At 47.5% G+C, this 16,948-nt stretch overlaps 1 long non-coding RNA gene across 4 annotated transcripts; it reads left to right on the forward strand.

Moving 5' to 3' along the window:
* Nucleotides 1–12,280: 12,280 nt before the first annotated feature.
* Nucleotides 12,281–16,449, forward strand: LOC125536932. 4 transcript variants are annotated; one of them, XR_007295364.1, is made up of 5 exons: nt 12,283–12,800; nt 14,170–14,271; nt 14,626–14,771; nt 15,155–15,247; nt 16,111–16,449. It is a non-coding gene; the product is annotated as an uncharacterized LOC125536932 (long non-coding RNA). The 4 variants fall into 4 exon arrangements; XR_007295362.1 differs by having other exon boundaries at nt 12,285–12,800; nt 14,689–14,771; XR_007295363.1 differs by having other exon boundaries at nt 12,281–12,800; nt 14,170–14,771.
* The last annotated feature ends 499 nt before the right edge of the window (nt 16,450–16,948 follow it).

The raw sequence follows: 16,948 nt of genomic DNA on the forward strand, positions 1-16,948 counted from the left end.
AGGGGGTCTCTGGACAGCCGGACTATATCCTTTGGCCGGACTATTGGACTATGAAGATACAAGATTGAAGACTTCGTCTCGTGTCCGGATGGGACTCTACTTGGCGTGGAAGGCAAGCTAGCCAATACAGATATGTATATCTCCTCCTTTGTAACTGACCTTGTGTAACCTAGCCCCTTCCGGTGTCTATATAAACCGGAGGGTTTTAGTCCATAGGACAACATACAATCATACCATAGGCTAGCTTCTAGGGTTTAGCCTCTCCGATCTCGTGGTAGATCAACTCTTGTAATACTCATACCATCAACAATAAACCAAGCAGGACATAGGGTTTTACCTCCATCAAGAGGGCCCAAACCTGGGTAAAACATCGTCTCCCCTGCCTCCTGTTACCATCCTCCTTAGACGCACAGTTCGGGACCCCCTACCCGAGATCCGCCGGTTTTGACACCGACAGCACCTTTTTGAATAAACAATGCATAGCACTAGACCATTACCGCATTCTCTATTCTTATATATATATATATATGTTCATTCATGACATTCAGCACCCGTACACTCTGGTATGGCCAATACGCTAGGGGCTTAAGTGTACCCCATAATACGGTGTGAGAAGTCCGAACACTTTCGACAGTGCGGCACCCCGAACTTATAGCATTATATGCATCAGCTCCGAATCATGTCTTGGGTCAATAGTTGGGTTTGCCCGGCTCCCATGTTTTGGTACCTTACGTTCCGCTATATCGGCTAAGGTAGCACTAGGAGAACTACTGCGATTGTTGCCCGGTTCATCTGGGCAAGAACCTCAGTAGAGAAAGCTAAAACTGACTGTCATGATAAGGCGAGAGCTGGTCACTGTTCGAGAGGTCTCGAGTCCCTAAAGACTTATGCCGCTTAGGGCGAGGAGTCGGCTTTGTCCAGCTTAGGCGTGTATGGCGCCGCGAATTCGGCCTTCTGAATACTAGGGGCTTTGCCAAAATTTAAAATTGTAGACTTTTATGGCTAAGTGAGAGTGATAAAGCATTATAGTCCGACCTTGTTCGTTGTGCTGAGCACCTCCCTCGAAGGACCCAACAATGGGAAAAAGAGTGCTCAGATTTATCCCGAACACCCCAGCACTTGTGGCATGGGGGCAGAAGTCGACGACTGGCCATCTCTCAGATTTGATAAATAGCCGCACAGAAGGTAATATTTTAAATTCAAACAAGCGTTGCATAGCGCATATGAACAAGTTTTCATCATACAGGATCACACGAGCAAGTTCATTCAAAAATTACATCCTTCGCACACTCGTCCGCTACAAGATGGTCACCCTTCAGGACACCCTCATAATACATTTCAGGGTGGCGATGCTCCTTGCCCTGCGGCAGTCCCTCCTTCACCAGCTTCTCGGCGTCCATCTTGGCCTAGTGCAGCTTCGCACGGGAAAAAGCCCGGCGTGCACCTTCGATGCAAACGTGCCGCTTTATGACTTCCAGCCATGGGCAGGCATCCACAAGCTGCCTCACCAGGCCGAAGTAGCTGTTGGGAAGGGAGTCGTCAGGCCACATCCGGACTATAAGGCCCCTCATGGCCTGTTCGGCCGCCTTGTGCAGCTTGACCAGTTGCTTTAGCTGGCCGCTCACAGGCATCGAGTGTTCGGTCCCAGTATACTGAGACCAGAACAACTTCTTCGTCGAGCTTCCCTCCTCGGCCTGGTAGTACTTTGCGGCATCTGACACGTTGCGGGGCAAATCTGCGAATGCTCCTGGAGAGCTCCGGACTCGGGTAAGTAACAAGTAATTTACTTTCACATGCTTGCTTTGCATAATGAATGCCTCACCTGCCGCTATCTTCCTCATCACCTCAATTTCCTGGAGGGCCTTTTGGGCTTCAGCCTTGGCACGCTTTGTGCTCTCGAGGGCCGTGGCAAGCTCGGACTCTTGCGTCTTCGAGTCAAGCTCCAAAGTCTCGTGCTTCTTCACGAGAGCCTGAAGCTCTTGCTGCACCTTGCCCACCCGTGCCTCCTGTTTCTCCCGCTCGGTGCGCTCCTTGGCCACTTTGTTTTCGGCCTCGGACATCGCTTGCTTCAGGGTCGCCACTTCGATCGTGGCCCCTGGCACATCCATGATGATCCTGTCATTTTGCAACCACATCTTTTATATATATATATATAGACAAGGTATTACTTACCTTTGTTCTCCTCGAGCTGCACCTTGGCAAGGCCGAGCTCTTTCTCGGACCGCTCGAGGTTCTGCTTCAGTGCGGCGACCTCCGCAGTCAGTGCAGCAGAGGTCAGCAGCGAAGCCTACATACGCATATAGAAATACTTGTATTAGACTCCTGAAGATATTATTTGATCCTCTATTCGGCTTTTCTTTGTGAACACCAAACAGAGCATCAGGGGCTACTGTCTATGTGGTAATATTTTCCTATATTTTAAATACTTACCTCAAAGCCTGTTAGAAGGCTGGCACAGGCTTCAGTCAGTCCGCTCTTGGCGGACTGAACCTTCTTGATCACCGCACTCATAATAGTGTGGTTCTCTTCGTCGATGGAAGCGCCGTGAAGCGCTCCTAGCAGGTTGTCCGCTGCCTCTGGATGGACAGAGGTCACCGGCACGGGCGGCTTCCCCCTCTTCGAAGGGGGCTGCCTGCCGGAGTCCGGAACCACTGGAGGTCCCGACGCGGTGTTCGGCTGACGGCCGAACTTGGAGCCCTTAGGAGTCTTGCTCCATTTGCGCCTGGAGTCCGGAAGGTCGCCTTGAGGCGCCTCCAGGACTATCTCCCCCCGGCTCGGTGCCCCTTGAGACAATACCTCGACATTGTCCGTAGGGCGAGGAGAGGAGGTGGTTGGAAGTGATTCACTATTCATATCTGACGAGTCCAAGGAACTGTCCGATGAGGATACGTCGATACGGGCTCAGGGCGGACTGCATAATCATATTCGACGTTAGGAGAAGCAGTGCAACAAAAGTATGCTATGAGTTACTTTGGTATCCGAATACTTATGACTTCGCCAGGGGCTTGGCCCTGAGTAACCACTTGTCTTTGCCGTCGACGGCGGTGGTGGAACAGTCCGGAAGGAGAGTCCTTCCCTTCTTGGACCCTCCAGCCTCCCCGGTTGGGGCGGCCTTCCTTTTCTTGTCTCCCCCGACTGGAGGGGGAGAATCTTCGTCTTCCTCCTCCTCGTTTTCACGGGAGGAGTGTGTCTCGGAGTTATCGAACGATGAGTCCGATACCACCTGGCCCCGGGAACTCTTTCGGGTTCCCGTGGCCTTCTTCTTGGTCTTCTTCTCTGGCACCCCATAAGGAGCCGGGGTCCGCATCTCCGTCAGGAGAGCATCTGCAGGGTCTTTGGACAGAGGGGCTGGGCAGTCAATCTGCTTCGATGTCTCCACCCAGTCCTGTCAAAGGCAGGGGAGCTCAGATCCTCCACATGGTTAAACTATGGAAAATAAATACCCTACGAGGTGTACAGAACTTACCGGATTCGCAGGGCGCGTCGCGCTTAGCCCGCGGTCTTCGGTAAGGGGAGGGGGGACCTCGGTGCCCTTGAACAGCACCTTCCAGACGTCCTTATGCGTCGTGTCAAAGAGCTCGCGTAGAGTCTGGTGCTGGGCTGGGTCGAACTTCCATAAGTTGAAAGCCGGTCGTTGACACGGGAGGATTCGGCGGAAGAGTATGACCTGGACTATGTTGACAAGCTTGAGTTTCTTGCTTATCATGTTCCAGATACACTTCTGGAGTCCGTCCAGCTCCACCGATGAACCCCAGGACAGGCCCTTCTCCTTCCAGGAAGTGAGCCGCGTGGGGATTCTAGATCGAAACTCGGGGACCGCCACCCTATTGGTGTCGCGCGGCTCGGTGATGTAGAACCACCCCGATTGCCACCCCTTCATGGTCTCCATGAAGGATCCCTCGAGCCATGTAATGTTGGGCATTTTGCCCACCATGGCTCCGCCGCATTCCCTTGTTGGCCGCCTACTACCTTCGGTTTGACATTGAAGGTCTTCAGCCACAGGCCAAAGTGGGGCTGGACATGGAGGAAAGCTTCACACACGACGATGAACGCCGAGATGTTGAGGATGAAATTCGGAGCTAGATCATGGAAGTGCAACCCATAATAGAACATAAGGCCGCGGACGAATGGATGGAGGGGAAACCCCAGTCCGCGGATGAAGCGGATGGAGGGGAAACCCCACCCTTCCGTAAGGTTCCGGGGTAGGGACGATCTGCCCCGCGGCTGGCAGCCGGTGCGCAATATCCGCGGCTAAGTATCCGGCCCCGCGCAGCTTTTTGATGTCTCCCTCCATAACGGAGGAGACCATCCACTTGCCTCCCGCTCCGGACATGTTTGGAGAGGGTTGAGGAGAAGGATATGGACTTGGGCGCTTGAGCTCGAGTGCACGAGAATGGATGAGCATGGAGGAATAAGGGGTGGGTAGAAAAAGGTGAACCCTTATCCCTTTATAAGGGCGGACTAAACTATGCGCCCCCACCAGCCTGGTAAAACTCGCTTATCCCCAAGCACCGTAATTGATGGTGCGATTGGGTTACCCACGTCCGTATTGATGGGAATCCCGTAATAAGGGGACACGATCTCTGCTTCGACAAGAAGTGCCAAGGAAACCGCCTCGGGAAACACGCTGAGGTTGGTTGTGAAAAACGATTCGAATGGTGACCTGGCTATGGTGTGATGTCACACTGCGGAATGCATCGGCAAATTAGATTTGTGAAAATACTATTCTCTCTATGGTTGTATGTGTAACTTGTTTTGCAGAGCCGGACACGATCCTCGTCTTCAAAATCTTCTATGAAGTATTTGGAGGAGGAACCCACCTTGCAATGTCGAAGACAATCTGTGCGCCGGACTCATCGTCATTGAAGCCTGGTTCAGGGGCTACTGAGGGAGTCCTGGATTAGGGGGTATCCAGAAAGCCGGATTATATCCTTTGGTCAGACTGTCGGACTATGAAGATACAAGATTGAAGACTTCGTCCCGTGTCCGGATGGGACTCTCCTTGGCGTGGAAGGCAAGCTTGGCAATACGGATATGTAGATCTCCTTCCTTGTAACCGACCCTATGTAACCCTAGCCCCCTCCGGTATCTAGATAAACTGAAGGGTTTAGTCCGTAGGACCAACAACAAAAATCATACCATAGGCTAGCTTCTAGGGTTTAGCCTCTTCGATCTCGTGGTAGATCAACTCTTGTAATACTCATATCATCAAGATCAATCAAGCAGGAGTAGGGTTTTACCTCCATGGAGAGGGCCCGAACCTGGGTAAAAACATTGTGTCCCCCGTCTCCTGTTACCATCCGCCTAGACGCACAGTTCGGGACCCCCTACCCGAGATCCGTTGGTTTTGACGCCGATAGCTACCTTAGCCGATATAGTGGAACGTAAGGTACCAAAGCATGGGAGCCGGGCAAACCCAATTATTGACCCAAGACATGATTCGGAGCTGATGCATATAATGCTATAAGTTCGGGGTGCCGCACTATCGAAAGTGTTCGAACTTCTCACACCGTATTATGGGGTAAACAAAAGCCCCTAGCATACTGACCGTACCAGAATGTACGGGTGCAAGTTGTCATAAATGAACATATAAGAAAAAAAGGATGAATAATGCAATAATAGACTAATGCTATGCATTGTTATTTTAAATAATACGTCGAAGCGTACTGATACAAGTAGTGCAATAAGCAGAAAATAGGACTATTTGACATGTCCTATCCAAGGGCAAACTGCGTACGAATAGTAGATAGCGGGTATATCGATTATTAGTAGAGACCACATGGGGGTTCCCGTGTACATCTTAGCTTCTTGCCTCCTTGGTTGTTCATTCCCGTAATGTGTTCGGCAATCATATGGCCGGAAAGGGCTTCCAAAGAGTTCGGTCCTGAAAGAGAAAAAATGATAAAGGTATATAGCCCCTAGAGCGGTTAAGCCGCATTGCGGGACGTGCCCTGATTGTGCCCCCGCCTATGTCCATGGTATTTTGAGTGCGTAATTATGTACATGCGGCATGGATTTCGTCGCTTGACTGGGACTGGGACGGGGGCCGAATTGCTAGGCGAGCTCTGAATGTGCCAACCAATCCTGATGCAGTTTACTCCGGACTCGCTTGACGGTGTGTGGGGGCTCTATCGCCGAATTGGTGGTTTGCCTAAAAAGGCTGCTTTGTGCTTCTGCTGCGAGGGCCGCAGTGTGCTCTTCCGTGCGGAGCGAGCGTTCTGTGTTTCCATTGACTGTTATGACCCCCCTAGGTCCTGGCATCTTGATCTTGAGGTATGCGTAATGTGGTACTGCATTAAACTTTGCAAATGTGGTTCGCCCGAGCAGTGCGTGATAGCCACTGCCGAACGGGACGATATCGAAGATTAACTCCTCGCTTCGGAAGTTGTCTGGGGATCCGAAGACCACTTCCAATGTGATTGAGCCCGTGCAATGGGCCTCTACACCTGGGATGACGCCCTTAAAGGTGGTTTTGGTGGGTTTGATCCTCGAGGGATCTATACCCATTTTACGCACTGTATCCTGATAGAGCAGGTTCAGGCTGCTGCCGCCGTCCATAAGGACTCGAGTGAGGTGAAATTCGTCGATGATTGGGTCTAGGACCAATGTGGCGGATCCGCCATGACGGATACTAGTGGGGTGGTCCCTGCGATTGAAGGTGAAAGGACAAGCGGACCATGGGTTGAACTTTGGGGCGACGGGCTCTATCGCATAGACGTCCCTTAGTGCACGCTTCCGTTCCCTCTTGGGAATGTGGGTTGTGTATATCATGTTCACCGTCTTCACTTGTGGGGGGGGGGAACCTCTTCTGTCCTCCCGTGTTCGGCGGCCGGGGCTCTTCCTCGTCATTACTATGCAGCCCCTTGTCCTTGTTTTCGGCATTTAACTTGCGGGCCTGTTTGAACACCCAGCATTCTCTGTTGGTGTGATTGGCTAACTTATCGGGGGTGCCGTGGATTTGACACGAGCGATCCAGTATGCGATCCAAACTGGACGGGCCCGGAGTACTTCTTTTGAATGGCTTTTTCCGCTGACCGGATCTAGAGCCTTTGAATCCGGCATTGACTGTTGTATCATCGGTGTTATCGCCGTTGTTGCGGCGCTTTTTTCTATTACGGCGTGGTCTGCCATTGGCATCTTTGGTATCCGGAGTACTCGGATTACTTGATGTGTTATTGCTGCGAGCCAGCCAGCTATCCTCGCCCGCGCAAAAGCGGGTCATGAGCGTCGTGAGGGCTGCCATAGACTTCGGCTTCTCCTGGCCGAGGTGCCGGGTAAGCCACTCGTCACGGATGTTATGCTTGAATGCCGCTAAGGCCTCTGCATCTGGACAGTTTTCAATTTGGTTTTTTTAGTTAGGAACCGTGTCCAGAATTGTCTGGCCGATTCCCCTGGCTGCTAAGTTATATGGCTCAAGTCATTAGCATCCGGTGGTCACACATAAGTGTCATGGAAGTTGTCAAGGAATGCGTCTTCCAAATCCTCCCACCTGCCGACGGAGTCTGCTAGCAAGCTATCCAGCCAATGCGGAGCTGGTCCTTTGAGTTTTAGTGAGAGGTACTTGATGGCATGTAGATCATCACCGCGAGCCATGTGGATGTGAAGGAGGAAATCCTCAATCCATACAGTGGGATCTGTTGTACCATCATATGATTCGATATTTACTGGTTTAAAACCCTCCGGGAATTCGTGATCCATAACTTGATCAGTGAAGCATAGGGGGTGTGCGGCGCCTCTATGCCGGGCTATATCCTGACACAGTTCATATGAGTCTTGTCTGCTGTATTCGGCCCGACCGGATTTACTTTTAGTGTATCCAACGCGACGGTCATCGTCCCGCGTTGGCGCGCGCCCCCGTGACCCATATATTGACCTTGCATGTTTTGCCCTGCTGACCAATACGTCTCGCAGGTCCCGTGTGTTTCCCCGGGCCTTGGTATTTTTGATTGACTGGCGGCGGGGTGCAGGCTGAACTTCAGGCTGAAACGCCTCTCTGGTTTGGCCACGCGGTGGCCGGTTAACCGCATTGTACACTGGTGATGGAGGTTTCAATGCTTCCTCCTCGAGGTGAGGTAGCAACCTGCGCTTTGGGTAATTCTTGGAGGAGCGCTCGAGTTCGTATTCCTCGGTCGCAAGGACTTTGGTCCATCTATCTGTTAGCAAGTTTTGATCAGCTTGAAGCTATTGTTGCTTTTTCTTCAGGCTATTTGCTGTGGCCATAAGCCGGCGCTTGAAGTGCTCCTGCTCGACGGGATCCTCAGGCACGATAAATTCTTTGTCGCCGAGGCTCACCTCGTCTTCGGAGAGAGGCATGTAATTGTCCTCCTCCGATTTTTCATCTGCTTCCTGCTCTGGAGGACTAGCTTGCTCACCCTCCCGCTCTACATCATGCTGGAGGGGATTGTGGTTGTCTTCGGCACTATCCGGAGTGTTATTGTCTCTTGTGCCGGTATCACTACTTTTTCTGTGGCGGGACTTAGAGCGGCGCCGCTGACGTCGGCGCTTGGGTTGCTTCTTGGAGGGGTCATCCTCCGCTGTCTCATCACCATTGCCTTCTTTGGGAGTGTCCACCATGTATATATCATATGATGAGGTGGCAGTCCAGCGCCCTGTGGGCGGTGGTTCCTGTTCGTCTCCTGCATCGTCGTCCATACCGTCGATGTCTTCGGAGTCGAAGTCGAGCATGTCCGTTAAATCGTCGACAGTGGCTACTAAGTGGGTGATGGGTGGGTAGCGAATTTCTTCATCGTCCGCATCCCATTCTAGCCGGACATAGTTCGGCCAAGGTTCTCCTGACAAGGAGAGAGACCTTAATGAATTTAGCAAATCGCCGAAAGGCGAGTGCTGAAAGATATCCGCGGAGGTGAACTCCATGATCGGCGCCCAGTGGGATTCGATAGGGGGGGATGCAGGCGGCTCGGAGTCCGTGGCCGGAGACGAATCTAGTGGTTCGGCGACACGGCTCTCGTAAGGGGTGAAGTCAGTATCCGGCTCCATCGCCACTGAGAGTGCGGCCTCCGTGGCGGGGTCTATCCCTCTATCCTCGGATGGCGCAGTTTGCTCTAGATTGAAGGCCAGAGTAGTTGCAGGTGTGATCTCCCGAACACTATCCAACGGCAGAGCTAAATCATGCTCGTCGTGATCGTGCGGCGCACCTGACATGGGCTCGAATCCGTCGAAGATCAAGTCTCCGCGGATGTCGGAAGTGTAGTTTAGGTTTCCGAACCTGACCTGATGGCCAGGGGCGTAGCTCTCGATCTGCTCCAGATGGACAAGTGAATTGGCCCGCAGTGCGAAGCCGCCGAATACGAAGATCTGTCCGGGGAGGAAAACCTCACCCTGGACCGCATCGTTACCGATGATCGAAGGGGCCATCGAGCCTTATGGTGATAGCACAGTGGAACTCTCAATGAAAGCACCAATGTCGGTGTCAAAACCGGCGGACCTCAGGTAGGGGGTCCCGAACTGTGCGTCTAAGGCGGATGGTAACAGGAGGCAGGGGACACGATGTTTACCCAGGTTTGGGCCCTCTTGATGGAGGTAATACCCTACGTCCTGCTTGATTGTTCTTGATGATATGAGTATTACAAGAGTTGATCTACCACGAGATCTATGGACTAAACCCTCCGGTTTATATAGACACCGGAGGGGTCTAGGGTTACACAGAGTCGGTTACAAGGGAGGACATCTACATATCCGTGTTGCCAAGCTTGCCTTCCACGCCAAGGAGAGTCCCATCCGGACACGAGACGAAGTTTTCAATCGTGTATCTTCATAGTCCAACAGTCCGGCTGTCCGGAGACCCCCTAATCCAGGACTCCCTCATGGCACCTTTTATCCAAATGCAGCCATATATAGTATATGTTCAGGAAAGTAGACCACGCGCATCCTCAAGTCATCTGGTACGGTGAGATGGAACTCCACAGATGTCTGGCCGTGGCGCAAAGTCCTGATGTGTCTACGCATTGTACACTCTATGAATGAAATAAAACCCTTAAATAAGCTCGTATAAAAATGAATTCACGCCAATTTCGGTCGGGTGATTAAAGGAGGCAGATGAACTGGGATAAGAGATGAGAGAATATCTCATTAAATTAGTTACCTTGTTGTCCCTGAGAAAAAACCTTCAATATTGCGAATTCCCCCATTGGGCGGAGCAGGGTCGATGGTGAGCAGCGTCGATAAAGTCGATGGAGATAGGCGGCTGATGGAAATATACCCTAGAGGCAATAATAAAATGGTTATTATTATGTTTCCCTAATCATGATAAAGGTCTATTATTCATGTTAGAATTGTATTGACCGGAAACTTAAAATACATGTGTGGATACATAAACAAATACCGTGTCCCTAGTGAGCCTCTACTAGGCTAGCTCGTTGATCAAAGATGGTTAAGGTTTCCTAACCATAGAAATGAGTTGTCATTTGATAACGGGATCACATCATTAGGAGAATGATGTGATGGACAAGATCCAACCATTAGTTTAGCATATGATCGTTCAGTTTATTGTTACTGCTTTCTTAATGTCAAATACATATTCCTTTGCCCATGAGATCATGCAACTCCTGGATACCGGAGGAATACCTTGTGTGCTATCAAACATCACAATGTAACTGGGTGATCATTAAGATGCTCTATAGGTATCTCCGAAGGTGTCTATTGAGTTGGCATGGATCGAGATTGGGATTTGTCACTCCGTGTAACGGAGAGATATCTCTGGGCCCTCTCGGTAATACACATCACAAGAAGCTTCCAAGCAAAGTGAATTAATTGCAAGATGATGTATTACAGAATGAGTAAAGAGACTTGCTAGTAACGAGATTGAACTAGGTATGGAGATACCGATGATCGAATCTCGGGCAAGTAACATATGGATAGACAAAGGGAATTACATATGTTGTCATAAAGGTTCGACCGATAAAGATCTTCATAGAATATATAGGAACCAATATGGGCATCCAGGTTCAGCTATTGGTTATTGACTAGAGAGGCATCTCGGTCATGTCTACATCATTCTCGAACCCGTCGGGTCCGCACACTTAATGTTTGTTGACGATATAGTATTATATGAGTTATGTGAGTTGGTGACCGAATATTGTTCGGAGTCCAAGATGAGATCACAGACATGACGAGGAGCTCCAGAATGGTCCGGAGGTAAAGATTGATATATAGGATGATATGGTTGGGCCAATGGGTAAGGCCCACGAGGCCTTAAGACAGTACACAAAGGGTTTTTTCAAAGGGCAAGGGCTAGACGCCAAGGTTCCTGGCGTCTACCCCCGGGCCAAATGCCGGGGTCCGTGGTGTCTAAGTAAACATTGGGAAACGTGGCGTTTGTTCCTAGAGTCTACGAAGGACTCTCACCTTGCAGGCTAAACCGATGTTGAGGAGACTCTTTCTCCAAGAAACGCCCATGGCTCAACATGGGTTGGGATAGCACCCGGGAAACATCAAGATACACCAAGCCGTGTGTCGGCAACCCCGCCCCTCTAGTTAATCCCCCGTCATAGTTTCCGTAGTTTCCGTAGGGTCTCTTATGTCTAGAAAAAAATCATCAAAAGTTTTGTTGTGTTTGGTTTTCATTTTGTATTTATTTTCTGGAAAACCAAAAACAAGCAGAAAATAGCAACTAGAACTTGGTGTTGGAAATATGCCCTAGAGGCAATAATAAATTGGTTAGTATCATATTCCTTGTTCATGATAAAGATTTATTATTCATGCTAGAATTGTATTGACCGGAAACTTAAATACATGTGTGAATACACAAAAAAATACGATGTCCCTAGTGAGCCTCTACTAGTCTAGCTTGTTGATCAAATATGGTTAAAATTTTCTAACCATAGACACTACACCACAGTAGGGTTTAAGTGACACACTTTTGTGGGGAAAGGCCCACTAATCTCTACAAGAGATCAGTCGGCATAGCTCCGAAGCTTGGCCCTCAAATCATGTGTCGCAAGTGTGCACAATGGTTGACCAATTATGTGTCAGCAATGACTTAGCGACCACGTATCTGTCGGTAACCACATAGCGATTTATCATGTGTCAACAGATGTCTAGGCCTAGCAGATTTGCAGTCAGCATAGGTAGGCGTATGGACACAAATTAAGTGTCGGCGTAGATAGGGTGTATGTTCTCATATTAAGTGTGGGCGTATGTGTACACCTGTCAAGCAGTGAAGCCACGGAACAATTGAGGCTGACTTAGGCGCGCGAGTGTTCTGAAAACAGGACTTGGCGCGCGGTCGGGCAAATTATTGGGCTGCGCGGCGGCCCAATTTGAGTCAACCCTAGAAATCGAGTACCCAACCCAAATACATCCCCGTTCCATCCCCACTCCCCTGCCGCCGCCGTCCATCCCCACCTCCCTGCTGTCGCTCCACCACCTATGTCCCCGCCGCCGTGCCATCGCTGCCCTCGTGCTCCAGCGTCACCCTCGTCCTCGCTGCCCTCGTCCTCACGCTTCCCCCACCCCACCGACACATGTTCCCTACCATCGCCGGGGTCGCAGCCGCCGATAGACCGACCCCGAGATCCGTCCGTCCACCGTCCCCAACCCCATTCCATGTCCCCGAGCCCTCGACCCCATCCCCTCCTTCCTTCCTTGCAGTCACAGCCGCCGAGAGCTCCGTCCGCTGCCGCCTTCACCGACCAGCCCCCACCCCCACCCCCAAGATGAAGTGAATGCCGCTTAGGGATTCTAGCGCCACCGCCAACCACCATCGGAGACTGCCATCCGCAAGCGCCAGCATCGCCATAACTACCGAATCACCTCGGGCTGGTGGGAGTGGGCGTTGCTAGGTAAGCACCGATGGTGGGATCCCCAATTTGTTTTCTTTGTTCTTGTTCTTCCAACCGTGACTAGCACCTTGTGTCTCTAGTAGATCGAACTGCAAGTTTGCTGCAACTTTGGAGTTGTATTGTTGGTAGTTGCTGTGGAGTAGTTTGGACATGTTGTTGATCTGAAGCATAACCTGATCCCTTCTCACTTAATCAGCCCCTTTTTGTTTAAGAAGAGCGTGTAGTATTACAAAGGTTACTACTTGGATCTGTATACCACTGAGAAGCAAAGAAATCATACCTTGTTTTATTTTCTAATTGTTTTGCCCGATCGATGGCTAGCGGGACATGGTACTTTAGTTCTTGAATTCTAGGCTTGCAAGTGTCTGAATTCTAGGTCTGCATCAGCATCATATGTTAATCAGATATATGTGTAACCAGCTATACTGATGATATTGCTATAATAAATAGTAATTCTGGAGTACCACTTCTTTTTGTAGCTAGCATGTAGGCTATAAGCTCTCGTTGATGCTATAGATGGTCAGGTCGGTTTCAATTTTTTCCGGACAAAATTAGATTCCAACCTAGTTTGTAGGAGGTTTGGTAGATATACAAGTCACTATAAAAAAGTCAGTTGCACAGTCAAATGACTGAAGTGAAATATTCTCATTGGAGAAATTTGCAACTGTTACCAAATTGCAAATGCAGAATGAGATAATTGTAAGCTTAACACTGCAGAATCAACGTTTTATAAATATTGTTGGATTATCAAGTATGCAGTAGGGGATAAATTTTTAACGGCTGCCTATAATGTCAACATTGTCTAGGCAAATAACATGTTCTTTTCCGTTATTTTTTTCCTTGAGATGGTAATACGTTTTAATACGTGGCCTCAAAATCTGGAAGACGAAAGTCATTCATTGATACAAGTTTGTTTGCTGTGTTCCCTCCCTGTCATTTAAACCCGCCATTCGCTGAGTAATTATGGATAAAATTGTTGATCTTCTCTTGTACAGTTTGGTTCAAGCACTTGTGTTTATGGAGAAAATTTACACTAGCTTGCACCCGTGGTCAAACATTTAGGTCAAAAATGCACCTGCTGCATGGCCTATTCCTTCAATTTGTGCAGTAAGATAATGTGATGAATCATTCATTCATATATTCATATATGTGTTCAGATGCTTCTTTCCAAACATATAAAATGTGTTCAGATGCATGTCTTCAGTTCATGTTTTTCATTTTTTCTTGGGACAGAAAAGTAGTATGTAATGCACGTATCTCCAGATGAGATAGGAGATAGATATATTTATGTGTCAGATACTACTGTCTAACTATTTGTGGTAATAAGTATTGGTGTTAAGTAGAATCTCCATTTTTGTTCCCATCATAGGACCATTAAACAGTCCGATGCGAGCCATATATTTGATATTAAGCAAGTTGTCTGTGGATGTTCAATACCCACCTAATTTGAGCTCCCCGTTTCCTTATGCAGGTAAATCCTAGAATTTTCATCACTTTTTAGTTCTAATTTTACCACTCTGCTTGATGCTTGCTTAAATTGGGTGCCTTCTCATAATACCTTTCTTGCTTTGAAGAATATATCATTTAGCATGCTTTTCTAAAAACAAGTCACAACACCATTTAGAATGCGACAACTGAGAATGCTGGGTTATATTGACATGTGTAGCTAGACATTCCCTTGGCATTCATGATATTTATAGATGGATTCACCCTTCAGATATGGCATCATTATTTTCTCTTACTCATTTCATTCACTTCAAAATATCCGGGCCTTAGTTTCCTTAGTTACCCTCTTGCTGCTTCTGTTGGGTCTATGATTCCACAGGTGCCATATAATAATGTTTGTGAACTATGGACCTAATGGGTATGCTGGTGGTGGTGGTGGCAGGTACCAAAACAACAAGGTTCTTTCCTGATGTCCTGCTTATTGGAGGGGGGGGATGATGTAGCATCGATCACTAGTAGGCCAAGGTATTGATGCTGACATGTATGTTTAAAATGGAAAATATAGCTAGTTTGCGGTGTGAGTAGATTTATAACTAATTGTAGCCTGTCAACCCCATTCTGACTGTAAGCAATTGGAAGATAAGAACTTCAATCGTGATAATAATGATCTAGTTCAAGAGTAAGGCAGTACTTAAATCTTAATAGCGTCCATACATGGTGCTTTTATGATATGTTCGTTTTTATTCTGGTGATGGCCTAATATTACCTGAACATCATTTGTGCATTTGAAAAAGTTCATCCATTATACTTACCAAGGACATAACTTCCAGTCCCTTGTCCTACTTTCTAATCTAATTTATGGTCAGCCAAGTTATCTATATTATTAAATGTAGTTTTCGTTTTCACAGGGTGGTTGATACATGTCTTCACATTTTTCAGAGCAACGTGCAGTGGAAGAAGCAGCCTATGAACTGACATAGTTTGCATAAGAAATAGGCGATGTGAGTATGTTATCATTTGATTTACACATAATATGTACAACCGATGAAGCTTTTTCCATAGTTCTCTTGTGGAACCCTGTTCATTTTTGATGAAAATAAAAATGCCCCAAGACTGATTTTTCTGTCATTTAGCTAGTGTATTGATCAGATGATATTGAACTAAGAGCGCCAGTACATGGACTAGCGATCACACGTTAGAGTAAACCAAATGGCAAGCGAGGAAAAAGTGTCACACGTAACACTTCAGTGTATCTGAAATTGTAGAACCTCTTTGTGAAATTATAGCATCACTATATAACTTTTCATGTCTTGTATATAAAACTGAACTCCACATACTGCAGTTTTAAAATTAAAAATATGAAATCACATGATGTAGTCTGATGCTCATATACATTGGTTAGTAGTTAGCATAAATATATCAGTTTGGTGTTAACACTTTGATGGTCACAATCTAAAGATCACATGGCATATACAGAACTTCACATACTGCAGTTTTTTGGGTCTAAAGCTGTACATTTTAATTCTAGTTCATCAGATAACATACAACCACAATTGTTTTTGACATTTATTTTCGAACTTTGAAGTGCACAAAAATGTTGGGGTGAACATATGAGAATTTGACCATTTATTTTCACCCAGTACCATTCAGTTTGAACATATGAGAATTTGGCCCAAAGCCTCAGGATACCTATGACAATTTCCTCCATATTATTAATAACTTTTATGAATCCACTTTGGAATAAAACATTTGATACATGGATGTCTTAATTAGGTGTCAATACAAAAATTTGCACTTATGTTAGATATAACTGAGTATATTTTAATTGGTCTCTTATCATCAAGATCGTGTCGAATATTTTCAGGTACTCAGCCACCTACTACACATGGATGTGATGACTTCGGAGTGTTCTGCAGCATTTGGCTGTTTGTAGTATTTTGGACCAGCCAACTTGTGGTCATGAATCTTATGTCTGTTTTGGACCATTTGGTGCTTCAAGTGTTTTGGAGCATATATCTTGTGCTCATGGGTGTGATATAAGTGTTTTGGTTCATTTAATGTTAGAACTCTTTTAGAACAGCAAATAGTGGTCCCTTTATGTGGCTTGTGTTTTCTCGATGGTGGTCAAAATGGCCAAACTTTGCTATGTAAGGACTGTCTTGTTTTTGGACTTCTGATCAATATATATATGTATGTTTGTGAACATATTATCAATGCTTGTGCAATATGTGTTCATCTTGATCCCGTTTGTGTATAACATTTGAGCATTGCATAATATTTAAGCCAGAGTAGTATCCAATTGTTCTTTTGGCTATACAACATCTTATCAACAATTTATCTGTCGGGAAAACATTCCAACAGAGAAATTGTCGACAAAGGTACACCTCTAGCCATGCAGAGAAAGTGTTGGCAGAAGTACACCCATAGCTCGACAAACCATGTGTCGGCAAAGCTAAAGACCTTGCTAGATAAACCAAGTGTTGGCATAGGTAGGGTGTATGTTGACTTACCATCTGTCGGTATAGGTAGGGTGTACATAGACAGACCATGTGTCGGCGTATGTAGGGTGTATAGAGACACACCATGCGTCGGCGTAGGTAGGGTGTATACCAACTAAAAAAGTGTCGGCAAGTGAACTTCTGTCGGCAATACCTTTGCCCACAGCAAGTCCTCCGACTCTTTTATCTTCTGTCAGCATATGT

The sequence above is a fragment of the Triticum urartu genome, chromosome 2, assembly GCF_003073215.2.
Source record: "Triticum urartu cultivar G1812 chromosome 2, Tu2.1, whole genome shotgun sequence".
Classification (NCBI taxonomy): Eukaryota; Viridiplantae; Streptophyta; class Magnoliopsida; order Poales; family Poaceae; genus Triticum; species Triticum urartu.